The 27,565-nt window shown below is 44.0% G+C and overlaps 2 long non-coding RNA genes across 2 annotated transcripts; one reads left to right on the forward strand and one right to left on the reverse strand.

Annotated features, from left to right (window-relative positions):
- Positions 1-1,308: 1,308 nt before the first annotated feature.
- Positions 1,309-9,411, forward strand: LOC117676285 (uncharacterized). The gene is made up of 5 exons (XR_004594393.3): positions 1,309-1,688; positions 3,497-3,883; positions 5,313-5,375; positions 5,715-5,765; positions 7,771-9,411. It is a non-coding gene; the product is annotated as an uncharacterized LOC117676285 (long non-coding RNA).
- A 6,080-nt stretch (positions 9,412-15,491) lies between these two features.
- LOC117676272 (uncharacterized) lies at positions 15,492-18,243 on the reverse strand. Its single transcript, XR_004594389.3, has 2 exons — positions 18,118-18,243; positions 15,492-16,790 (listed from the first exon to the last, which is right to left on the reverse strand). It is a non-coding gene; the product is annotated as an uncharacterized LOC117676272 (long non-coding RNA).
- Between the last annotated feature and the right edge of the window lie 9,322 nt (positions 18,244-27,565).

A 27,565-nucleotide genomic window follows, 5' to 3' on the forward strand; every position in this document is an offset into this window, starting at 1 on the left:
TCCCACAAAAGACTCAGAATTCTCTGCTATAGACATCTAGCCTACCTCATAAAGCTACACTTCTCAGGATTCTTCACTACTGATGTATCCTGGGAGTTGAAGTCCCTTTTCCACCAAGAGACTGGAGATACCATGAGGTGGAGTGAAGAATTGGGAAAAGGGCCTTATCGGTTCTAAACGGGATTTGTGTCTTCAGAATTCGGCTGACGAACTACATTGGGAGGACTCTTACTTCTTAGCGAAAGTTTTATTTAGTGGAGGGGCAAGTTTGCGATTCGGGAAGGGTGCCTATATTTGGACAGGAAACTCCACATCTCCCTGCCCACTTCAGTATAACTTGGGGCACAGTAAAAGCAGGAGCTTTACAACAGGAGTTTGGGGTGCATGTGGTAAGGTTGGGCCAGGAAGGGGTGAGTGGGGCTGAAATCGCACTCTTAGTGCCACAAGGAACTGGGCAAGAACATTGGGGCAGCGAAGAAATTGCATTCACACATTTTGTGGCACAGGCGCATGGGGTGGTGGCACCCTTTGTGGCATATGGGATTGTAGTCACGCCCTTAGTGGCGCATGAGACTGGGCTGATGCAGTTTGGGGCCGGTAAAATTTCCACGCCACATGGGTGGAAGTTGGCACACTTGGTGCCACATGGGGATGTGAGGGTGGCACCTTTTGCAGCATATGGAATTACGGTGGCACCCTTAGCAGCACAAGAGGTTGGGCTGACATAGTTTGGAGCTGGTAAAATTTCCACATCACATGGGTGGATGCTGGCACCCTTGGTGCCACATAGGGATGTGAGGGTGGTGCCTTTTGCATCATATTGAATTTCAGCGGCACCCTTAGTGGCACATGAGATTGGGCTGGCACAATTTGAGGCCGGTAAAAGTTCCAGGACACATGGGGTGCCGTTGGCATATTTGGCAGCATACGGGGATGTCATGGTGCATGGGAGAGGGCTGGCACATTTTGAGGCCAGGGGAGATTCTGTCTTGCAACAGCTCGCACACTTCGTGGCACATGGACACCGGCTCACACCCTTCACAGCACATGGGATCATCCTGGCACAGTTTGGGGCCAGCGGAAGTTGCATGCCACAAGGAAGCAAATTGATAGGCTGGGTACTGCAGGGGACTATGAACAGAGACCCACAAGGGTTATTACACAGGGGAAAGCTTGTCAGGCATGGGGGTGCGATGCAGTCAGGCTGGCACTGGACAGCCCACGGTGAGGGTTCCCCAGGGCCGGGGAGCGGAGACGAAAAACCAGAAAGGCTGGGGAGCTCTTTTGCGAAAATATTCCTTTCTTTCCAGGTTGCAGATTCCTTTCGATTCCAGGGATTGAAGTCTGTGCCCCCAGGTGTGCAGGACATCAATGCGATGGGAGTCCCCAAGGCCTTGGGGAGAGGAGAAGAGAGACCCTCGCATGCCAGAGGGCCACCGGGGACAGACCAGGATGCCGGAGGTTTCAAACCAGCCATCCTGAAGACTTTGTAAACGGGAGGAGTTCTCGAACCGAGACAGGGAGAGCCCCCCGAGCAGGACGGCATGGAGGGTGAAAGGCAAGAATCAGTGGGGCTGGTGACGATGTCTGGGGTTAACCAGCCCAGCTTTTTATGGAAGAACATCCTCTTCCCGATTGCAGTTCAGCCTGTGGGGAGGAAAATAGCAGCACTTTCAGAAAAGGTTCAGGTAAGGTGTCTTCAAGGCTACACCTGTGTACAGGTAGTCCTTGATTTATAACAGTTCACTTAGTGACCATTTCAAACACACAACATTGAAAAAAGTGACACGTACGACCGTCGCCTGTGGTCACCCGATCCAAATTCAGACCCTTGGCAACGGATTCATATTTGTGACAGTTGCAGTATTCCGGGATCGTGTGTTTATTTTATTCTGAAACCTCCTGACAAGCCAAGTCCACGGGGAAGCCAGGTTCACTTAACAACTGTGTGACTAGCTTAACGATTGCAGCAATTCGCCGAACGACGATGGCAAGGAAGGTAGTAAAACGGGGCAAAATTCACTTAACATCTGTCAAGAATACTCATAAATCAAGGAACGCCTGCATCTCGGGGGTGAAATGCTACCAGTTTGGACCGGTTCACCCGAACCGGTGGTAAAAAATGCTACCAGTTCAGGCGAACTGGTATTTCTGACAATCAGCTGTTCCGCACAATTTATATTTGCTAGCGAATCTAAATCGTGCTGCACAGCTGTTCCCCCCTCGCTTTCCTACTTACCTTTGCAGACTCAGAAAAGGAGTCTCCTTTTTCAGCGCTGCATGGCAGTGCCTGCAGTGCACATACGTGTGAGGTGCGCGTTTGACGTGCACCCCGCACGCACATGCGAAGCAAACCAGTAACAGACTTCAGAGCATTTCATCCCTGCTGCATCTCTGCAGCTAAATCAAAGATGGCATGCTTCAAGAATACGGTGAGAAAAATCAGAATTCACCTTGTTCCCCCTTAGGAAGGAAGAAAAGTCGGAAGTTTGGCTCAGACAGATAATACAGGAACTAAATTTCATTAGTCTGATCATTTCACCCCTGTCACCTGCTTTGTCCCTCAGGCTTCTTATGTTTCTCATTTCCACTCCAACCCCCAAAGCCTATTTAAATCTCCACCCATGGCGCTAATCCATTTAATTGTGGGGTTTTTTGTTTTTAAATGCGGATAAGAAAAGTAGGACAGGAGGTGATCTTTGTCACAGAAAAGGGGCTGGTTTAAGAGAGCTGAGCATGGCTTTAAAAGTAAAGTCGCTTTCCAAGATCTTAGACGTTTCCGTCTGCGTTTTCACTGTCCCCCACGCCCCACAAGCTGCTGCAAGGAGAAATGGCAAGCAATGGGGACCTATCCTTGCAATCTTTTCTCTTTGGTATGTCCCCTCTTTTTTTTTTGGAGGGGGTTTTCTTTAAACCCATAGGGGCATCTTCCTTCTATCAAAATATCCTAATATGTTCAGAAGAGCCCTCCAACCCAACACCCCACTCATGTTGGAAACAGCTAGGGAAAAAACAGAATACGAGAGAGAGAGAGAGAGAGAGAGAGAGAGAGAGAAAGAGAGAGAGAGAGAGAAAGAGAGAGAGAGAGAGAGAAAGAGAGACAGAAACAGAGACAGAGAGAAAGAGAGACAGAAACAGAGACAGAGAGAAAGAGAGACAGACAGAAAGAGAGAAAGAAAGAGAGAGAGAGAGAGAGAGAGACCCCTGCCACAATTTGCCACTTTGCAATAATGAAGTCAGCTCAAAAGTGCCTCCTTCCAATGCCCCCTTCCCAAACAACCTTTTTAAAAGTTGGAAAAGGAAACTTGAGGGTGATTTTGACGCCAAAGCCCAACAGAGGATTGCAGATAGAGAAGAACCGAGAAAAAGCTGTCGACCACTGAGAAAACCACCTCCTGATCTTGTGGCTTGTGTTCTCCCTGCTCCAGCCAGAGATTAGAATAACATTTTCCTCTTCCCTCCATATCCATCTTTCCTTTCGTGCTATGTCTTTTAGACACCCAAGCTCCTAGATGGAGCCTGTCCCTGCTCGAGCGGTAAATTTCCAGCAGCTCTTAGTCTCTTTTCACCTGGGAAGAAGCAGTGAAATAAATCAAGCCCGTGCCAGCTAGGAAGGACCCCAAACTCTGCTCCTGAGCTCTCCCAAAGCAGGTGGATGAAAGAATTTGAAGAACGCCCAGCCGAAGTCACCAGAAAAATTCCGGTGGATGGAATTCCACCACCAACGACATTATGTTGAAACCCTGGATGAAGTTTAGAAACCCCCTTCTGAAACCTTGATAGAAGCCAACGAGAAAGTGGAAGAAGAAGTCCAGAATTGTGATACTTACTACGTTGAATGTTCCTTCTGGAGACCAAAGGCAGAAGCTGAAGGCTTTTTCAAGTAAGCTTCTTTTATGGGTTCTTCTTAGCTTCTAGGAAGACAGCACCGTAGGGTGAAAAAGTCAATATACATGGTTACCTGGTCGACTCCTCTAATTTCCACCTTCACCTTGATATTTCAGATGGAAAGCTTCTAATTTGATAGGGTGTGGGCTGTCTCTGGGTTAGTGAGGGTTGCCTTGTGATGAGAAGTCATGTATCTTATGTTCTCTGCTTCCACCTGACCAATTGTGGAAATGACACTTGGAAGGCATCACACTGATTTTAATGAAATGCCAATTTAGCTGGCCTATTGCCTGATGCAAAGGTATTTAACTTTTGGAGGAGTCCATCAAATTCAACTAAAATACCACCCTGTTGGGGGAAAAAAAATCAATCTTGTTAGAAGTCCTAGAAATGAAATTAATTTCTGGCAGGAAAACCACACAATTGTACAAAATTACAGCCGTTAGTTTTTTCCCAAGAACATTTGGCATCATATAAACCCATTTTTTTTAATTTCCAGTTTTTTATTAGGGTCATAAATTTGTAAGCCAACAGAAAAAGTTCAGGGTGGGGCTTGGAGAACTTGCTAAGAATTGGGGATGAGTTCCTGAGACGTGTGATGAATAATAAGGAAGGAAGCAGAGGGATTTTGCTACTTTGCAACAGCAGATGGAGCTCAAATGCTCCGTATGAAACAAAGTTAAAAAAACAGGACAATAAATCCAGAGAAAAATGGACAGCAATGTGATTTTAATAGCATTAAAAATCGCAGTATCAGGCTTCTTTGCAGTGATGAGGACCTATAAAATGCAGACCCACAGAAAACCAACAGTCTCATTTGTGTGTGTGTGTCAATTGTTGCATATATATATATATGGAATCACAAGGGAAATTCTGATTAATTCTGATGCGTGCTTTTCAGACCCTTAGAAGAGTCTGTTAAAAGGAAGGAATACAAAGTGGGTTTATTTGACCAAAGTTAAAATAGATATCTTATTATTAAAATAGATATCTTATTATTACGCTTAAAGGACTTTTGCTGATCAATGAGCTTTAAGAATTGGTTTATAAATAAGAGATGGACTATCGGTAGAAGAGATCCTTTGTTATATTTTAAGAGAAGGTGATAAATTACTAAAATCCATTAAAATGTAATGAAAGAGGAAGTCATTTCTTTATGTATTTCTTTCTTTTACTATATTCTTCTTTCTTTCTTCTTTTTATGCATTTCCCCTTTTTCCCCACACTTTCTATTTTTTTAATAGTTTGTATTAATCTATTCAGTTTTAACGTTTAATAAAATTATTTTTTTTTTTAAAAAAGGCGATTTACACCTGTCCTTGATGCTCACAGGTCTAGCCAACATCCTGTTAGCGCTGGCATCTCATAATAATAAAGGAAAAGCTCAAATGTTTCCACCTTATTTTTATTGTTTTTTTTTAAAGATGGTTTCAAGGGACTGGAAAGCTGAAGAGATAATCACCAGTTCGTGATACATACCAGACGAGGTGAGATCTTTTTCTTATTGTTTAAACATTGTTTAAAGCTTAAGTCAACTTGCCCCTCTGGCTTAATCATTCCTGGATATTTTTTGACCTCGAATGAGATCACCTTTTATTTCTACCATATTTAGGGTGGGAAAATGCCTCCTTCTCAGAGTCACCGGCACTTCCTATCTTGATACAGTAGTGTATTTCCATTAAAGATAATGAAGCCAGAGTAATTTTAAAGATTATTGCTTAGAATCGTGTCGAATATTTAATGTTAGGTTTTGGGTATCCTTGGGCTGTTTCATTTCCGGAACCCAGCTTATGAGAACGGTATAAAAAGTGTTTCTATCTCTCCAGGTCGCTCAGAAACTTGACTCTTTGTCTGTTGAATCCTTCTTGTGATCCTAGGTGAGTATTCTCCAATTCGTTGATGGTGAGAGGTTGGGCGTGGTTGAGTTTTGAGTGGCCTTCTGGAGTTTGGGAGGGATTCGGTTTGGATGAAGACCCGTTCCTTGGTCTTCCTTGGTTCTGAGGATGTCCAACCTTAGGTGGGTGGTGGGATATGAGAGATGGTCCTCCACTGTTTGGATGAAGACCCGTTCCTTGGTCTTCCTTGGTTCTGAGGATGTCCAACCTTAGGTGGGTGGTGGGATATGAGAGATGGTCTTCCACTGTTTGGATGAAGACCCGTTCCTTGGTCTTCCTTGGTTCTGAGGATGTCCAACCTTAGGTGGATGGTGGGATATGAGAGATGGTCTTCCACTGTTTGGATGAAGACCCGTTCCTTGGTCTTCCTTGGTTCTGAGGATGTCCAACCTTAGGTGGATGGTGGGATATGAGAGATGGTCTTCCACTGTTTGGATGAAGACCCGTTCCTTGGTCTTCCTTGGTTCTGAGGATGTCCAACATTAGGTGGGTGGTGGGACATGGGAGATGGTCCTCCACTGTTGAATCCTTCTCATGATCCTGGGTGGGTATCTCCAAACCATTGATGGTGAGAGATGGGTCATGGTTGAGTTTGGAGTGGCTTTCTGGAGTTTGGGAGGGATTATGTTTGGATGAAGACCCATTGAAATGGTCTTCCTTGGTTCTGAGGACCATCTAGAGAACATCCAACATTAGGTGGATAGGGGGGGGGGAATGACAAGGTCAATGGTCCTCCTTAGGATCCTTGATAATTTCAGAGAAACGTTTTGGAGGTGGTGATATCCTGAGCTTTTGTTTGTCTGATTGTGAAGCTTTTTAACAAAAAAGGAAATCAAGATTTGCATTCAATCCTTTAAATCTTTAGAAGTTGAATTGACTCCTAAGGAGCTGCAAATATTATTCCCTGGGGAAGAGAAAGTGGATAGTTGGATGCTTTCTCCCAAAGGACAGTCACAAAGTCCATGGAGAAGTTAACTATTTATTATTGATTTATCATTTCTAAGGTGTCAAATTCAAATTGTACTCCCCCAGGATAAAGTGATGATCAAACCCACTTCCCCTGGAGCACCAGTTTATTTTATTCCCTTTTCTGTCCCCTAAAATTCCTGAACAATTTCAGTCTCCCTCCAAACCTTGTTATTTTAAAGTTAAGAAGAGCTGTGAGACTATTATGCACCCCACATTTTGCTAAACATGAACCCCGTCCTTCTACATTTAGTCCTCCATGAGATCTAGAATAGTGAAGATGGAAGATCTTACAGAAATGGCCAAAGAGTCTTGTCAGATTCGGGCAGCAGCAATATATATATATATATATATATATATATATATATATATATATATATATATATATATATATATATATATATATATATATATATATATATATATATATATATATATATATATATATATATATATATATATATATATATATATATATATATATATATATATATATATATATATATATATTAATAAAAGATGGAAATGAGAGGAAAAGATGCTGCAGAGAGTAAAGAAAAAAACTTTACTACTCAGACACAAATTGTTCAAAGCTTTTCAAGCTTTCCTGGAGTGAATTTGAAAACCAGGGGGAAAATGATATTTAATAGCAATAGCACTTAGACATATACATCACTTTACAGTGCTTTCCAGCCTTCTCTAAGCGGTTTACAGAGTCAGCCTCTTGCCCCCAACAATCTGGGCCCTCATTTTACCGACCTCGGAAGGATGGAAGGCTGAGTCAACTTTGAGCCTGGTGAGATTCGAACGGCCAAATTGCAGGCAGCCGGCAGTCAGCAGAAGCAGCCTGCAGTACTGCATTCTAACCACCGCGCCACCACAGCTCTTAAGGGAGTTAGGTAAAGGTTTCTAAAGGAAATGAGATATGACAAAGTCCGACCACATGCTTTACGTTGCTCCTTCTTAAAGCAGTGAACATTAATCATCCTCACATTTCTTTTTCCTGCCCTCCATCTTGCAGGTCAACTAATGTCGTACCAGTGCAAACAGCCGTGTTCGTGCCCTGCCGTTTGTGTAAAATCCGCTCCTGCTCAGACGCCATGCAGCCCACCCAGCTCCTGCATTTGTGTATCTGAGCCCGTGAAAGTGGTCAAGAGCTCCTCCTCCTGCCAAAAATCATGCACCGATACCAAGGCCCCGGCGGCTAAGTGCACCTCGCCGTGTAGCAGTTGCTGCCCGGTTGTCTGCGTCAGCTCGTGCGAGTCAAAACCCACCTGTTCTTGCCAAACGTCTGCCTGCGTCGTGCCCACCCAGAGCTGCGATTGTACAAAGCCGTGTCAAGCCACAAAGAGCGACGATCCTTGCCAGTCCTCTGCAACGCCGTGTCAAGCCAGCATCTGTGTGGTGCCGTGCCAGACCTGTGCTCCTGCCCCCGAACCGTGCCAGACCCAAACTTACACCTGTATCCCTATCCAACTTAGCCAGTGCTGCTGTGGTCGGATTGTGCTGATGCCGGTGTCCACCTGCGCTGCTCCCTGTGCCCCATCTGCATCCCCTGCTCCGTGCTGCACTTGTACATGCTGTTGCAAACCATGCTGCAACTGAAGTGCTGTGCGTGGCGTCCGTTGTGCAATCTGGCTTTGAACTCCTAAAGCCAATTGCTTTCTTTCTCCTGGTCATGCGTGGTGTCTTTTCTTTCAGCTACGTTCTTGCACTTAATTTTTTCCTCCTACCTACATTAACACATCGTATTCTATATATTTTCTCTTTGGGGGATGAAACTCAGGTTGTTGGACTCTCCAGAATAACCGCATAAATCTGCTCTTGTGGAGTCAAGGGCAAAAAAGAAACACGATCTGTTAACACGTTCCATTTCTGCGCAACGCAGAACAACGTACAGAATGCAGAACAACCTGCTGAACACAGAACAACACGCAGAATGCAGAACAACCCGCCGAACACAGAACAACATGCAGAATGCAGATGGTAGAATCCAGAACAACATGCAGAATGCAGAATAACCTACTGAACACAGAACAACATGCAGAATCCAGAACAACATGCAGAATGCAGATGGCAGAATACAGAACAACATGCAGAATGCAGAACAACCTACTGAACACAGAACATGCAGAACGCAGAACAACTTGCAGAGTGTAGAACAACATGCAGAATGTAGAACAACATCCAGAACGCAGAACAACATGCAGAATGCAGAACAACATGCAGAATGCAGATGGCAGAATACAGAACAACATGCAGAATGTAGAACAACATGCAGAACGCAGAACAACATGCAGAACACAGAAGAAACAAACAACACAGGAAAAGTACGTAATGAAGATTCAATGCTGGGAATTGAGATTCAAAACGTGACACTTCTGCTTCAGATTTTTCAAGTTTTTGAAACGTATGAGGGATTAACTTTGGCAAACTGCCATTTCGTTCTGTCTTCTAGTACAGGTAGTCCTTGAGTTACGACCGTAATGGAGTCTGCCCATCACAGTTGTAACTCACAACAGTCCTAGTTTTTATAATTTTATGACCTTTCCCCCCCCCAGTGGTCATTAAGTGAACACTGAGGAACCTTCTCTCCCCTTCTCTCCTCTGCTGGCTTTGTGTGTGAAGTTGTATCGAATAAACTTTGCTTTGTTTTCCTTCCCTCTTCGATGTATGTTTAAATCATTCACAATGACTTTCCTCTCCTACCTTTCCACCTGTGGCCTCCGTGGCCCTACATCGTTCCTCAAAACAACCCTGCGAGGGAGGCTTGGAGGGGGGGGGAGAAACAGTGTCCATATTCCACAATCAAGTAAGAATCTGAGCTGAATTATTTCAAGTCCCACCCTATCACGTAACTCTTACATGATCAACTTTTGGGGTTCAGATTCATCCAGCCCAACCTTCTCTCCCCCCCACCCCCAATCCTGCTACTCTATGGAGTTCAACATTGTACAGGAAATTTGATCCATTTCCCTAGGCACAGGGTTCAAATATCTGCAATTTTTGGAAAAAGGACCCTGCGTAGATTGCAAACTTGCAAGACACAAATTATTTCTTTCTCTTTCTGCTCCTTCCTTCCTTCCTTCCTTCCTTCCTTCCTTCCTTCCTTCCTTCCTTCCTTCCTTCCTTCCTTCCTTCCTCTCCCTCCCTCCCCCTCCCTCTTCCTTCCTTCCTCCCTCCCCCTCCCTCCCTCCCTCCCACTCCTCCTTCCTTCCTTCCTTCCTTCCTTCCTTCCTTCCTTCCTTCCTTCCTCCCTCCCTCCCTCCCTTCATTCCTTCCTCCCTCCCTCCCTCCCCTTCTTCCTCTTTCTTTCTTTCTTTCTTTCTTTCTTTCTTTCTTTCTTTCTTTCTTTCTTTCTTTCTTTCTTTCTTTCTTTCTTTCTCTCTCTCTCTCTCTCTCTCTCTCCCCCCCCACTTTTTCTTTCTTTTTCCCTCTCTCCCTCTCTCTTTCTGCAGCTACTTCCTTGCCTACAGCTGCAGTCTACATCCCAGGTTAAACCTTGCTTAATGTTGGCCTCAGTTTCTGTAGCAAACTAACTAGCATTTTCCGCCTTGTTCTAGGTTATTATTTGGCGCTGCACTGCCACCTAGTGGCCCATCCGCCAACTCGCCAGTCCCTTTTGCATGAAACTGGTTACAGAAAAAAAACCTGGATTTTGCACACTAGCATGATTTGTTCCTGTGTCAGGAACAGAGGTGGTATTCAGCCGCTTCGGACCGGTTTGTGTGAACTGGTAGTGCCGAACTGCGGGTGGGGTGGGCCTGGCCCCGCCCACCCACCCCGGTGCGATCGCATCCTATATTGCTGTGTTTTTGATGCCACATGTATATGCGGACGGCGTGCATGACTGAATTGCCATGTTGTTTGATGTCGCACGCATGTACAGATCAGAGGTGGGTTTCAGCAGGTTCTGACCAGTTCTGGAGAACCGGTAGCGGAAACTTTGAGTAGTTCGGAGAACTGGTACTGAAATTCTTACTGGCCCCACCCCCATCTATTCTCTGCCTCCGGAGTCCCAGCTGATCAGGAGGAAATGGGGATTTTGCAGTAACCTTCCCCTGGAGTGGGGTGGGAATGGAGATTTTACAGTATCCTTCCCCTGCCACGCCCACCAAGCCACACCCACAGAATCATCAGGAAATCAACCAGAAAATCAGAACACAACTCAAAAGAAAGAAAGAAAGAAAGAAAGAAAGAAAGAAAGAAAGGAAGGAAGGAAGGAAGGAAGGAAGGAAGAAAGAAAGAAAGAAAGAAAGAAAGAAAGAAAGAAAGAAAGAAAGGAAGGAAGGAAGGAAGGAAGGAAGGAAGGAAAGAAGGAAGGAAGGAAGGAAGGAAGGAAGGAAGGAAGGAAGGAAGGGGGCGATGTCCAGATTGGATGTTCAAATTAATTTAATTATATTTTCCTTCTAGAGATTCTCTCTTTTTCTCTCTCACACACACCCAGACAGATACATACAGAATATAGCTGACCCTGTGCAATCAAGTCACTCAAGACAGGAAACAGTTAGTGAGATGCACAACCGTTTCAGCAAACCTATCTGTCTTTGGTTTGCAAATCGGGAGACAACATCTGATCTGGTCTTATTTTCAAAACTAAATGCCTCATCTGGGTAGGTCATCAGAATGAGATTCCCTTTGCAAAGCTAGATTTTAATGAACCAGAGCAATCCTGTGGGAGGTCCCACGGTTGATAGAAGGCTAATTGCATTTTTATTTAGCCTGAGATAGCATTCTGTGGAGATATGATTTTTAATTTATTTATTATGATTTATTTATTAAGGATCCTGGCAAATAGATGGGGAAGAAATGGAGGGAGTGTCAGATTTTATTTTCCTGGGCTCCAAGATCACCGGAGATGGGGACTGAAGTCATGAAATTAAAAGATGCTTGCTCCTGGGGAGGAAAGCTATGGCAAATCTAGATAGCTAACTAAAAAGCAGAGACATCACCCTGCCAACAAAAGTGCCTATAGTCAAGGCGATGGTCTTCCCAGTTGCAATGGATGGCTGTGAAAGTTGGACCTTAAGGAAGGCAGAGTGCCAAAGAATGGAGGCCTTTGAACTCTGGTGCTGGAGAAGACTCCTGCGAGTCCCTCAGACTGCAAGGCCATCCAACTGGTCAGTCTTAGAGGAGATCAACCCTGACTGCTCCTTAGAAGGCCAGATCCTGAAGAGGAAACTCAAATACTTTGGCCACCTAATGAGAAGGAAGGACTCCCTGGGGAAGAGCCGAATGCTGGGAACGATGGAGGGCAAAAGAAGAAGAAGGGGATGGCAGAGAATGAGGTGGCTAGATAGAGTCACTGAAGCAGTAGGCATGATCTTAAATGGACTCCAGAAGATGGTAGGCCTGGAGGATCGTTGTCCATGCGGTCGCAATGGGTTGGACATGACTTCGCAACTAACAACAACAAAATTTATTAAGGAAATCATTTCATGCTTTCTCCCCCCTTCTTTGAGACAGGATAGGTACAAGGGCAAAAAAGTAATTACGGTTGGAGGAGCAATGGACCATCTTTGTCATTTTTAAGAGGAGGGGGCTTCACGTCTGGTGTCCATCCAAAATAAGAGTCATGGACATCTGAGATGTCCATCAAAAATTGAGTCATGCATATTGAGGTGTCCATCAAAAATAGAGTCATGTGGGGATATAAGGAGTCCATCAAAAATAGAGTCATGGACATTAAGGTGTCCATCAAAAATAGAGTTCTGGACATCTGAGGCAGGACCTGGCAGAAAAGAACCACTTTCTTCTGACTGTCCAGATGTTCTGATTGTGGTCCCAAGCATAGACACTTTTTCAGGGACCAGATGTCACTCTTGACTGGTTTTTTGGGGGAAGAGAAGTTGAATGGCAGAGAGTCTAGTCCTTGGGTGTCCAAGATGGAAGGGACTTCCACATTTGGCCAACCAGAAGTGGAAAAGATTTCATGTCCAGCCATCCAGATGTTCCATGCAATGCCATTCCTCTTAGCTAGGCCAAATTAAAAACCAATCTGCTTTGGCAACCTAATTTACTCCTCCAATTTGTGTGTAAAAAATCTGACTTCAAGGGAAGTAGAAGGAACAGGGACAGGGTCCATATTCATGGACCAGGAAGGGTGGAGAAACACGGAGACCAAATTGGAATATATTATGTAAAGAAGGAGATCAAACAAGTTATGGAGCTGACTCAATACAATGATTCTTCTAGCTTCTTTCTTATCTACTTCCTTTGGTATTTATTTCCTACAAATCAAGTTTTCTGGTCCTCTATAAAAGTCATAAGCTTCTAGTCATCCTCAATCAATCAGATATCGCTTTGCAGACCCGGTGAGTGCAGGTGAACCTGGTAAGTTCTCTTCTTGTCTAGGCTGCATCTTTGAATGGGGATGGTCTCTGGTTTGGTACCCATTTATCTTCAGCTAATGATGAGAAAGTATATCCAGATATCTCAGAGATCTTCTGCTGGTCAGGGGCACCTAACCTTTTTCAACGAGAATAGTTTGAGAATCCCAGCTAGACGTATTATGGTTTCAACCTCTTTAGAAGGTTCAGAAGACCGAAGAACCAAGACTAACCTAGATCCTTTTGCTAAGATCAGATTGTATTTTCCCTTCATTCTTCTTTCTTGAACCTCTCTGTCTTCAACTGTCTTCCTATGTCATGATTCAATGGACTACATCAAACTTGGCAGCTTTAAGGCTTGTGGACTTCAATTCTGGGAGTTGAAGTCCACAAGTCTTAAAGCTGCCAAGTTTGAAGATCTCTGGACTACATAAACAGGGTGATTCAATAATCAGGTTAAGCGTCCTCATTTTCTGTGTTCCTCAACCAACAGGTTAGAGTCAGTTCTTTGCGCTGAGTTGATTCTGGTTGAAGACCAGAAGAAAAGAAATGGAGGGAAGGGGAAGCTACTTCCCCTTCCTTACCTTACCTAAGGTAACCAGTACCTTAGAGCTACTGGTTGTACACCCCCAGTTTAGAGAGTGAATTTTATCTGCTATGAGTTTTCATTCCTCAAGTATCTCCATCTTTGACCTATCAACCTCCTCGTATTTATATTTGAAGTCCTCCAGGTCGATCTTCAAGCTGAGATGAGGTGAGTTACAGAGACCTTTAAAAACCAGCCACTAAAAATGTGTTCCTCTCTGTTAAACCCTAGAAAGATGTCTTCTAAGGACCAACAGCAGAAAAAGCAATGTGGCGTCTTCTCAACACCCCAAGAACCTCAGAAATCATGTCTTCCCAAAAACAGTTGTCTTGTTAAGCCTCCAGAAACGCATAGTTCTTGCTGTCTGTCTCCCCAGCCTTGTTCTTCCCCTCAGAATCCTGGGTGTCTTTCTTGCCATCCTTGCCCTCAAAAACCCAAATCGTACCAGCAATAAGAAGCTGATCACGTTATGGAAACATCTACATGGATCATCGGTGGTCGGAGGAACAAAGCCCTGGATGTACCCCAGCGCCTGCATCTCCCACACTTCCATCTCATCTCTTGGCTTCCATCTGTCTCATCTCTTCTGCAATCTTAACCAGAAGGAACTGGGGAGGGGGGCTTCCAGAATTGAAAAGATCTGCCATTTCTCCTCCTCAAGCTGTTTTTCTTTCTTCTGTCAATTCATTTTGTTAGTCCTTAATTGTCTAGGCTGAAGTATCAGTGGCTACTTCTTAATTTATTTTACTGCAATAAACGTTTGCAATATCCATCCTTGGACCTTCTGTGATTTTCCTGAAAAGCTCTTTGTAAGGTGTGGTGGGTCAATTATAGGGCAGGAGATATCAATAAGGAACACCTCTCTCACTTGGGGGTTTGCTGTTCTCACCCTGGTCAAGGAGAACCTTTGAAGGTCAAGAGTAATTCAATAGGAACTGAAAAGATAACCTGAAAGGGGGCATTAGTTGGGTGAAGAACATCTTCGTGAAGCAAAAGGGGTGACGGTGGAAAGCATCATAGCTTGTTTACCTCCTGGGAAAGGAGGTGTTTGCAACTATTTGGTCCATTAAAGAAGTCCTTTGAGGAATGGATGTCCCCCTTAAGAGTCTCCAACAGTCTGAAAGAGGTTCTCCAGCCTAGAGAACCTACATCTTGCAAGGTTGATCTAGAACTCCCAATTCATTATGGACTTTATCTCCTCCCAACCATTCAAAACCTAGTCCATTTCTTCTTATTCACAGAAGATGGTGGGCTTGTTTGATCTGAGAATCAGATCTGGTTAATGTGTTATTGAAAACTCCAGGTTCTAGATTAGACCAGGAAATGGAGTACTGTCCAACAAACTTCCCGAAAGCACCCATGAAGCCATCAAGTCTCATAGGAAACTTCCCCTTACATACTTATTAATTAAACTGGGCTTCTGTTGGTTAATGACCACAATACAGTTATTTGGTCTGATTTGAGTGAAACTGGGTAGCATCCCATGGAAGCGCCCAGAGACTCCAAGCTCAACTCAATTTAAATATCAGTGAAAAATAACTCAACAGCTGGCATTTCAGAAGCCTTCCAAGGTGTCATGGAAAGCAGACAAACCTATGAAGGGTTTTTCATAAGTGGTGAGAGAGCTGACCTAATTCTCGGAGGGCAGAACGTCATCCTAGCAACCGAAGATTGAAGGAACTCAACATTTTATGCTCTGGTTGTAAATGAATGTCATCTAAACACTTCTGGAAGGAAATAGAACCAATCCAGGTCTTTGTTGGGCCTTTTGATCTCTTGAGAAGAGGGTTGAGGAACATAATGAACTGAAGACATTGGACAAGAAGGTTTATGCAGAGAAAAGCAGATTTATTGATGACAAAGGACACCTTTGAAGAGCAGATAGTTGGTTTTTCAGATATATTTAGCAGGGGTAACGTGCAAAAAGAGGCCATGAGAGTCACAAATTCAGTCCCAGCATTCAGAAGACATGAGAAATCAAACTCCCTCCTAGAATAGGAATGGAACGCTGTTACCTTCCTACCAAAGGTGGTCCCTATTTTTCTACTTGCTTTCGAACTGCTAGGTTGGCAGAAGCTGGGACAAGTCACGGGAGCTCACCCCGTTACGCGGCACTAGGGATTCGAACCGCTGAACTGTCGACCTTTCAATCGACAAGCTCAGTGTCTTAGCTACTGAGCCACTGCGTACAATGAGTTAAAAAAATAGGTTTTAAAATAAATGTGATTCCCCCACTCCCAAATAGTCTCTTCTCATTCGTTGGGCATGGATGCTTCAAACAAGCAATTTCTTGGTTTCTCAGTCCTCTGTCATCTTTGGAGTCCTTTGAGTTCTTTCTTGGATGAGATGATCCCGAATCACGTTCTTTCTTCTCTTCCTCTTCTTCTCCCTTCAACTCCTTCTCCTTCTCCTCTTTTCTCAAACCATGCCTGAACATACCCAGTCCTTCAATCGGCAGAAACCTAATGCAGCTCCACCTTATGGGGACTCTTGGTGGCCCTGAGGTGGCACAGCGACCTCATGGTCGGCCTTGAAAGAAAAAAAAAACAAAAAAAACAAAAATGCAAGCAGAAATAGAACTTGGGGGGTGGAAAATCCAGAAGGTACCCAGGAACCGAGGTCAAGACATTCAACCGAGGAAAGAGTTTGGCAGGACAAATCTGAGGCAAAGGCGTTGCTACGGTAGAAGAGGAGTGACTTCTTCTCTAGTAGATCTCAAGGAAGTCACATGGGTATTGTGGCAGGCATTTGGGGTAGCATGGGCGCCCCCAGTAGGGAGGACAGTAAGGGTAATAGGGTTTCTGGGGGCCACAGGGTTTGGGGTAGAGCCATTGAGGTGGGTAGCGTTGGCATGGGTAGGAGGGGTAACATGGTCTGGGCCATTGGGGCAGAGGATACAAAGGATAGCAGGGAGTTGGACACTGAGGTCTAGGAGGTGGACAAGGAGGTAGACAGGGATATTTGGGGCGGCAGTAGCGTGGTCTGTATTTATAAGGAGGATATGGCCTGGGGCAATAGACACCCCCTTTGGTATGCATTGAGAGATCTTCAATAGCATCAAAGAAGGAAGGCTCAGCCTCTTCAAAGAACTCCGGGAACAGGTATTCGGAATTCATCTTGCAGATCCTAAGAGGGGAAAAGAAAGAGAGAGATGAAGCTAAAAAGGATCCACCCTTTGTTTTGCAGAGATCACGAAGAGCCAACCTTTGGAGAAAGGAATTAACAAGCCAGAACCAACCTGATCGTGGGGAGCAATTTCATTCTTGGTCAACATTCTCACCAATTGGAATCGGATCGAGATCAGCTCTTGGGGTGATCTCCTTGAAGGAAATAGAGCCATGGAACTGAATGGCAAATTAGGATCAAGTGGATTGATTCCTTGAACCCAGTGGCTCATTCAAGTCAATCCCAATGATTGTTCCAACTGAATCACAAATTGTTTTCAGGTTTGGGCTAATAATTCACCAGTTCCTGATAACAAGGACAATGTGTGGGTCAGTGAGAAGAACACCCAACTTGGCTTGAGAAGTTGAGATGCCCACAGATTTTGAAGACCTTTCCATCAGGCCAAATGCCAGCATATTCCAGTGCTTTTCCTAACATTTGGTCTAGACGAAGAAGGTTGGAGGACTCAATCTTTCTACACTCTTTTTGTGCAACTCTCTTTTTTTCCAGTTTGACCCAATTTGGATTTTGTGAGATACAGAGAACCCACAATGTCCATTTTGGTAGTCAAAATTGGAGGCCACAGCCTTATCCACCAATATGGAAGAGCCTTCTAACTATGGTTCAATATTGTTGTTCAAAATATGGTTCACCAACCACTAGACAACACAACAAATTGCTACTTTTCCTCAAAGGTAGACAAATGAAACAAACTGAACCTACAGATTTACTACAAGATGTTGGTTTTTCCCATGCCCACATGTTTACTGGGCCTCGGAGAGGGAAATAGACAGGAGACATCAAAAGGTGATGTTGCTTCTAGAAGGAGAAAGAGCAGGCTCAAATTTGGCCCCTCAAAAACTCCTCTTTTCACAGTTCCTTCACAAAACTTGAAAACCTGAACTATTACAAATTTAGATGTTAAGAACAAGACTTACCTCCAGTTGATTCTTGGGTAGATGCTCACAAACATCAAAACATGGGAAGTTATTTGGTTAACCACCAAACTAACATACAAAGCTTCTTTCCACTTAATGATCTATGATTGTCACCATCCAAATTAATGATCTAAATCTCCTTGAACAGGGCTGTTCAAAGCCCTGGTCAAGAGCTTTGGCTCAAGATGACCATCCTGTCTGAAGATCTCTTGAGAAGATCTTCAACTTCTCACACAACCATCGCTGCCCATTGAGCATAGCCACAAAATCCCTGTTTTAGAACATCTCCACATCCGCAAAATATGGACATGGAGAACTAGACTGATCCCCAGATAAAAAAGTGGTATTACCTTCTAATCTTCTCAAGATGAAGGAGAGAAACGTCTGATGCTTTGAAACTCCAAACACAAGGAGTCCACTTATATACTCTTCTTCCAAGCCTCGTGGTGATACCACACAATGCGGAAAAAGCTCCAGTCCCACAGATTTTCCTGCAACTGTTCTCCTCAAGTTATCATTAAAATTTTTTGTTTAAATGCTGCTGGCAACAAGCAAATTAAAAGAAACTCGTTCCTCTGATTCTGGAGGAGTCAAAAAAAAAAAGAGAGAGAGAGAGAGAAAAAAACAACATTTATCTCCTGATCTATTAATTTGTTACTATGTTTATTCAGTATCAGGAGGGAAAATGCGGTTCAGAAGATGCCACAAAGGAATGAGAGCTTCTGCCCACATGGTGAGATAGTGGCATCCCTTCCCCAATTTTTAAATGTTTGGATTCCAAGAAGACCCGAGATAGTTGTCAACTCTTCCCAAAGTTTGGGCTCTGTTCATTTTGGAAAGCCACAACATTTCCCGACATTCTACAATTTTGTTCTAAATGTGTCCTATGCCTTCATCAAGGAGTCGGCAATCCGTGGCTCTGGAGCCACATGTGGCTCTTTCATCCCTCTGCTGTGGCTCCCTATTGCCAGTCAGCTCCACAATTGATAGGGTTTTCGGTTAGGACATGTAGAGGAAAAAGGATGCCATGCTAGGAAGAGACTCTATGGTGGGGGAACCGGACTTCCGGTCGGCTCCAGAATTGAACGGGGGTTTCCGGTTAGGACTTTTGCGGCTCTTCGAGTGTTTAAGGTTGCCGACCCCTGAATCAGACCATTTTCTTAGGAGGAAAAAAAAAAGACTTTATTAAATTAGGAAGAAATGCCCGTTTCATCATTAGAGTCCTAAGAATCTGACCAAAAATATTTAGTTTATTTATTTAGGAGGAAAGGAACGTAAGTTCGCGTCAAGCCCAATGCCTTGAAGCTCATTGCTATGAGCAAGATCCATTAAGATGGAAATTCATACACATTTTTTGGGCTCTTGATTGTTTAAGTGGTTAAGTAGCACAAGGGATGGGTGCTGCATTGTAGGGTGACATATTAATTAAGTGTCATTGATGACCCATGAAATTCTCATGAAAACTCTGACAAAGAGGACTGGAATCTTGTGCTTCTCCATTTAATATTTATTATTGAATACATTTGTGGCTTCACCGTCAGGTGTCCTGAGACATACAATTACGGGTGCTTCCTGCCTCAGCTAGTTTTGGAAAATCCGACTCACAACACGGAAGTTCACAACTGTAGATTCGATCCGATTACAAATAATGGGCTGAAGGAAAGATACTAAGACAACAGATCCTTTCTGAGAATACTAGAATCCTGGAGGCAAAATAAATATTTGTTTCTCGCATTAAAACTTTCTTCGAACTCGTTCTGGTTCAGTGTAATTTTTCCCCCCCCTTCTGTTGTTTTTCTCCTTTACATCGGTCGGACAAAATAATCCATCGCACAGATTTTTCCCAGTTCTGTGTTTTCGATAGTTATCCTTTCCCTCCGAGGATTCCCCCGAATGGCGTTAACATTATAAAGAGGTGTTTCCTTTTTGTAATTTTATCGCATGTCATATCTACTTTATATCTACTTTTTCAGATTGATGAATGAAAGGTTTATGCATTTGTATGGCAGCGTTTTCTGGCCTAGGTAGGAACCTAATAATAAAATTTTCATTTGATTTGACTAAGGGGTTCACCAAAACTGTAAAACTGTTGTGTTGTTTGGCAAAAGCTAGGAAATATCGCGGTGTGTTTGTAATTAAAGGACAAGGCAACGTTTATGAGAAGATAGTATCTAATCAGCTTGAAGTGTTCCTTGGTGACCCCTGTTCCTGCTTGAACAGGGGGTTGGACTAGAAGACCTCCAAGGTCCCTTCCAACTCTGTGGTTCTGTTATTCCCTTTATAGTCCTACTTTTTTCAGAAAACAGCAGAAGGAATCATGAGATGATACCTAAAAGGGGGAAGAGGGAACTGATAAAAAATCAGCAAAGTGATCAAATTGAGGGCAGAATTTTTGATATATATAACAAAGACTTTTCTCAATTAAGTAGGCTTCCATGAAACTGTGGGAAATAGGAAGATGGGTTTGAAGGTCCCGTGAGCCAAAATTCTTGTGAATGGTTACTTCATTTTGGGATTTTCCTGGAAGCAGTGACCACCAATGGTGCTATGGACCACCTCGGCAGTGTCTGTCCATTTTGACCCCAGAAGCCGAGAAGAACAACCTGGAGGTCATTATGGGACACTGAATCTGAGACGAGACGGAATTGCTCAAATCTGCCTTATCAAAAAGGGGTGAAAGTGAATTCCTTCCTGTGGAGACCTGTCCAAACCATCTCAAGATAAATACAAGGCACCAAAAAGCTAATTATTTGCATTTCAAGTCAACTGAACACCTGTGTCAACCACCCACACTTAGTATACACCCCAACCTTTGAGGTTTGCAAAAAGATCTCTTTTCAAGGGGTGGATTAAAGAAGATTACATCCTTCAACCGCAACCCAGGTGTGAAATGGATTCTGCTGTGAATGAGCACTTGTTCAGAAGAACCCCAAAACTTTCAGACAACCGTTTGTCCAAAATGGAATAGGGTTTCCTTCTGAGTTGGACTAGAAGACTTCCGAGATCCCTTCCAACTCTGTTACCCTGTTCTCTTCTACTTTTGGAAAATCGACAACGTTTTTTCAGCCACAAAACGTGCCGAAGCGGTGTGTGTGAATTTAAGAAGGAAAGAAAAACAAAAAAGGATCAAGAGCTCCAAACCCAGATAAAGATCTCACATCTCTTTTTCAAACAATGTGTTTCTTGCAGAATAATTCCAGAACAAAAGGATCGGAGATAACGCCGTGTTCTTAATTCCCGATTTCCTGTAAGCCTCAAACAAGCTTCTTAAAATCTCTTTTATCATCTAATTCTTCCCCGCCCTTTTCTTAGTTCTGCTAAGCTGTCAAATGTCCTCTTCTTAACGAACAGTTTAGTGGTTTGACTTCTGTTTAATTCTGTTCCTGTCACCAACCGAGCCTCGCCCAGCTCTCAAACTCTTTGGGTCATGCAGAAGACAAGTTTTGGGGGGTCATTAGGAACATGGGAATATCCTGCATAATTGGACAATTTGCAACGCTTAAAAAGGCAGTGTTGCAATTGTTTTGCCTCTCTCTCTCTTTTTTTTTAATTTTTTAAAAAATAATGCTGAGTGAAAGATATTTTAGCCAGAGGAAAACTATGGAGATAAAAGTTAAGGGAAGGAAAAAAAAGATAAAAGAAAAAGTAAGGAAAACAACTAACAAATAAAAAAAAAAAGACAATTAAAGAAGTGACAAAGAACTTCCTTGCAGCAGTTACAAATTAAATTAAATTAAATTAAATTAAATCCTCTTCTTGTGGGTACTTCAGTATTTCTCCTCTGCGGTACATACAATAATCTTGCTGACATTTCAAGATTTTTTTTCCTCAGATGTCAAAAAACGGGAAATGGGGATCTCCCAGCTTAACCAAATGTTTCGTTTAATTTAGCGTTTAATTTAATTTGGTTAGATTTAGTGTTTCATTTAAATTCAATTTAGTTTATTGTTTGGTTTAATTTAGTTTAGTTTAACTTCATGTTTAGCTTAGTTTAATCTAGCTTAGCTCAATATAGTTTAGTTTAATCCGGTTTAGTTTAATTTAGTTTAGTTTAATTCAATTTAGCTCACAGTACTGTATTTTTCAGACTATAAGACCAGTGGTGGGATGCAACTAATTTAACAACCGATTCTCTGCCCTAATGATTTCTTCCAACAACCAGTTCACCAAACTGCTCAGAAAGTTAACAACTGGTTTTCCCGAAGTGATGCGAACCGGCTGAATCCCACCACTGTATAAGACGCTCCGGACTATAAGACGCAGCTAGTTTTTGGGGAGGAAAACAAGAAAAAAAAAATCTGCCTCTGCCTCCCAGCAATTTGCCTCCTTGCAGCAAACAGCCTGGTCAGCTTCAGCATAGTCTGATTTAGCATGAGCAGCTGATGTCAGGGTTCCAAGGGATGTCCAAACTTGAGCCAAGCTTCAAAAGAAATCCAGAAATCCATTTATTAGGAGCTTCATGTTGGCACGTTCCCAAGTGAAGCAAGCTCTGATCTTACATAATTTCTGCCCTAATCATGACCCTGTTTCCCCCCCCTGCCCCCCCAGGGTGTGTCATCAATCACATTCGCCAAAGGAGCAATTTCATGGGTTGTAGAGACCACTCCCTTCTGGCCGCTGTGGGTAACCCTGGGATACAGCCTTGAGAGAGATAAGTCTGGAATGTACATCTGCCTTTGGCTGCCGTGCCGTTTCGTTGGTTTCCCATCCCCCTGTCAGTGCTGGGACGCTGACACCCCCCTTGCTTATGGCAACTCGAGAGCAGGTCAGGGATGCTTTGCGAGTTGACAGCTGATTGGCTGTTGGATCTGCCTCCTGGAATAACTCCGATCAGCTGTTCCAGGCTGTGGCTGCTACCACCTATTGCCGCCTCCGCATGTCCCCTTTTTGGCCTCCATGTGTCCTGTTTTTGGCCTCTGTGTGCCCCGTTTTTGGCTTCCGTGTGTCCTGTTTTCTGCCTGTTCCAGGCAGCGGTGATAGGCGGTGGAGGCGATTCCCGGCACCTGGAACAGCTGATCGGAGGTATTCCGGGAGGCCAATCTAACCGTCGATCAGCTAAATCAGGCTGTGCTGAACCTGACCAAGCTGTTTGCTGCAAGAAGGCAAATTGCTGGGAGGCAGAGGCTGAAGGGTGGGGGCCGGCAGGCAGGTGTGGCTACGGCAACATTCACTCTATAAGATGCACAGACATTTCCACCTACTTTTTTTGGTGGGCGGGGAGTGCATTTTATAGTCCAAACAATACAGTACTTTAGTTTAATCCAGTATAGTTTAATTTAGCTTAATCTAGTTTACTTTCATTTAATGTTTACTTCAATTTAGTTTAGTTTAATTTAGTGTTTAGTTCAGTTTAGCAGTGGATCTGTGATCCTTTCTGAAACGTTGATTCGAATCTCACTGCAACATGACACCCCCCCCCAAAAAATTAATGCACCGAGAGCTCTAGGAGCACCAAATTTTAATTTGATTTCAATTCAGTTCCATTCTAACCCTGCTGTCTTGCTGGGATGCATTCCCTCCCAAAAGGAATAGTAAGAACTAGCACTGATGAGGTTACCTAGTTGGGTCATGAGACGTCTGCAAGAAAACAAGCAAGCTCAGAGAGCACCAAGGGCCCCTCATGTCAACCCTGAGCTACAAATATTCTCCTTTATTAGAAAACCAATTGGTGGATACTTCTGGAAAAGGAATTGATTTATCCCAGTGATGGCTAACCTTTTTGCCATTGCATGCCAGGAGTGGGGGGGGGGGTTTGTGAGCATGCGTGCCCACACCCATAATTCTATACACCCCACCCCTGCGCATGTGTGTGCGACCCTCCCCGCTACCCCCTGCTCCTGACATATGATGGCATGGTGGGCCCAGTAGGCCCATTTTTCTCTCTCCCCAGGCTCCAGAGCCTTTCTAGGAGCTTGGGGAGGGCAAAAACAGCCTTCCTCACCACCCCCAGAGGCCCTCCGGTGGTCGGAAATGGCACGTCTGCCGACTTCCAGTCCCACCGGAAGTTGGCAAACGGGCCGTTTCCGGCTTCCAGAGGGCCTCCGGGGGTGGGTAGGGAAGGCCATTTTCTCCCTCCCCAAGCTCCTAGAAAGGCTCTGGAGCCTGGGGAGAGAGAAAAACGGGCCTTCCCCACCACGCCCCAGGGCCCTCCGGAGGCAGGAAACAGCCTGTTTCTCTACATCCAGTGGGCCAAGAAGGCCCAAAAATCAGCTGGCCGGTGCGCACATAGACGCTGAGCTTGCGTGCCCACCGATATGGCTACGTGTGCCACCTGTGGCACGCGCGCCATAAGTTCGCCATCACGGATCTATCCATTGGGATCAGAATCATCGCAATTTTTGACTGTACAAGCCTGACATTCTTCTTCTCTCTTTTTTTCTCTAGGACATTTCTTCAACACAATAACACAATAATAAGAGTTGGAAGGGAACCCTGGAGGTCTTCTAGTCCAACCCTCTGCGCAAGCAGGAGACCCCGTGCCATTTCAGACAACTGGCTGTCCAGTTTCTGCTGGAAAGCCTCCAGCAATGGAGCCCCCACAACCTCTGGAGACAATCCGTTCTACTGATTAATTGTTCTCATTGTCAGGAAATTTCTCCTTAGTTCTAGGTTGCTTCTCTCCTTGATTCGTTTCCCGTTGCTTTTTGTCTTGCCTTCAGGTGCTTTGGCAAATAAGTTGACTTCCTCTTTTTTGTGGCAGCCCTTCAAATATTCTCATCTTGAATTGACCGGAAATATCTTTCAGTTGTCTTCAAAAATGCGTTTTCCCCTTTCCTCGGGCAATTGGCAAATTAGCTGCCTTTGTAAATTGAGACGGATCAGGTTCCTTTGCGAATCACAGTTTTCAACAGCCTGATAGGGAGAGCGAAGATCAAGTCTTGTAACGTTCCAAGGATTGACTTCAAAGCAAGCTCAGCTGACCAAGAACCCTCAAGACAGGGAGATCTCCATTCAATTAAAAAAAAAATTGGAATATTGGAATAATTATTTCCAACTAGCAATTTAAACATTATGTGGGAGTAACATCCTGAAGTCATCTAGGAAAAAAACAAAAAAAACCACCAACCCAAGTTCTTAACACTTAAGGTGCTTCCTTTTCTGGAACTCATTTTCTACCAACTGGTATAAAAAGAGGTTCTTGGTTGTGAATGGTGTTTCTTCTCAACTTGGGGATTGGCACTCATTTAGGTAAGTTCCCCCCAAAATGGGTTGATTTTGGTCATCGCTGAATGAAATTATGGGTTCTGGGGACCTGTTGGGATGGTCCTGCATCTTCTTTTAATCCATCTTTAGGATGGACAATTGCTTTTGAGAAGATTGCTAATGGCGACCTGCAATAGCTTGCTACCAAGGAAATTCTCCAGTAGGTTTTATGGGGTAAATGTATCCTTATTGAATGATGTGTCTGGAGGTTACCTTGCTGGTTCTGAAGCGGATTTAAATGGAAATCCCACCAGTCAGAAGATGAAAGAGAAAAAGGACAAGATAGAAGAACTAGATACAAAGTCCCAGATCAATACTTTCAGGAGAACAGGTCCATACAATCCTGAGGTCTCTATTTTGAGAAGAGTTGAAATGAATCCTGGGGTAACAAGCAGATTTGTTCTTATCATAGCAGAGCTGAAGTTCTGGAGGTGAAACTTCTGGCGGGTTCAGATCTTTAGATAATATTTCTCATCAACTTGATGTCCTTTTAAGCTACCTTCTTGAGTGTCTGAGATCCTTTGAGGATGTGCCAACTAGGAATGACGTTTCTTCTATTTATTTTCACAGATTGGTCTTTTTTTTTTAAAAAAGAAAAGGACAATGTCTTATCCATACCAGCAGTGCAAGCAACCTTGCCTCCCTCCTCCCGTCTGCGGAAAGGGATGCGCTTCACAATGCAAAGTATGTGTGCCGGCTTGCCCTTGTCCCTGTCCCTGCGACGTGCCCGTTTGTTCACCCCCAAGCGTGAAAGTTGTCGGCGAGGCCTGCGTCCCCGTTTGCCCTCCCAAATGTGCTCCGTGTGCTCCAAAGTGTGCAGGACCAGCTGTTGACATCTGTGTCAAACCGCAGAGTGCTTGCCCATGTGATTGCAAGTGCCCTGATCCTTGCTGTAAATAAGGCTGTTGGGAAAAAAAAAATCCCAAATCCACCATGACGGAAAAACCACCATCCCACAATAGTTCAGTCTTGACCTCCTCCTTCGCCTTTTTCTGACCTCTTCGTGCACTCGGTTTTGGGGAACGTTGCTTCAAAGTTTCCAGATGTTCGAGCATCTCCCAATTCTTCGAAGTCTCCAGATGTTTGAGCATCCCTCAATTCTTCAGTCTCCAGATGTTCGAGCATCCCTCAGTTCTTCGCAGTTTCCAGATGTTCGAGCTTCTCTCAGTTCTTCAATGTTTCCAGATGTCCAAGCATCTCTCAATTCTTTGAAGTTTCCAGATGAGCATCCCTCAATTCTTCAATGTTTCCAGATGTTTGAGCAGCTCCCAAGTCTTCAGTTTCCAGATGTTCACACATCTCTCAACTCTTCAACATTTCCAGATGGCCGAGCATCCCTCAACTCTTTGAAGTTTCCAGATGTTTGAGCAGTTCCCAATTCTTCAGTTTCCAGATGGTCAAACATCTCTCAATTCTTTGAAGTTTCCAGATGTTCGAACTTCTCTCATTCCAATGGCTGTCTCCTTTCCTTAAGTTGTGTAAGTTGCTGGGATTTGCTGTTGCGATAGGCAGGGACGCCTCTGCCGAAGGAACCGAAAGCTATGTACAAAAATGAGTCTTCAAAGAGCAAAATGCAGATCTTGGGCTTATAATAAATAAAGACTTTATCTTGTGGCATTATGTGACCTCTGAAGAGTTGTGTTATTTTGTGATGTATTCTGTTTTTTGCACTCGTGTTGTGTCTTTCTGGGTTGAAAGGATTAGCTGAAGATGTCACCATTGCCCAAGGGACACCCAGTTGGGGGTTCCTTTCATGACCCTGGCAGAAGCTGGAGCGAAGGATGGGAGCTCAACCATGTCCCACAGCAGTTCTCGGGTACTCGAACACGGGCTCGCTAACCTCCTGCCCAGTGTCCCTACCACTTGAGTCCCGGTGCTCTAGTGTTGGAATTCAATTTTTTTTACTACCAGTTCTGTGGGCGTGGCTTGGTGGGCGTGGTGTGGCTTGGTGGGCGTGGCTTGATGAGTGTGGCAGGGGAAGGATACTGCAAAATCTCCATTCCCACCCCACTCTGGGGCCAGCCAGAGGTAGTATTTACTGGTTCTCTGAACTACTCAAAATTTCCGCTACCAGTTCGCCAGAACCTGCTGAATAGCACCCCTGCCGTGCTCCCTACATTAACTGATTTCTAATTATCCTTCTAGGATCTTAATCAGCAACACAATGAGTTGCCTTTGACAATTTGGGCTTCTTAAGGGGTCAGGTCTGCGCCCTGAAATTGAAGAACGAATCAGAAGATCATGCCCCCGCACCCATCCAACCCACTCCTATTTGATTTGATAATTCAGACCCATCATTTGGTGTGATTCGGATGTTGAAATCAAAAAAGGGGTTAGTTTAATCAGGATTTCTCAACTGGTTTAGAAAAAGAAAAAAAAAATCGCCTCTGGATATGAGATTCACATCGTTGACCAGAATCGATCGGTCAGTTGAATGGGGAAAATGGATCTGATGTGAAGATAGGATCAAATCCAACAAAATCTGTTAGCAAATTCCTTCTCGGGCACAATTTACTATTCACTTTTTTTCATAGCACTTTTTAATCCCCTGAGACTTCATAAAATGAATCATGAAATAAGTCCTCAACGTAGGAC

Source organism: Pantherophis guttatus, chromosome 18 (genome assembly GCF_059756535.1).
Source record: "Pantherophis guttatus breed Tessera chromosome 18, ASM5975653v1, whole genome shotgun sequence".
NCBI lineage: Eukaryota > Metazoa > Chordata > Lepidosauria > Squamata > Colubridae > Pantherophis > Pantherophis guttatus.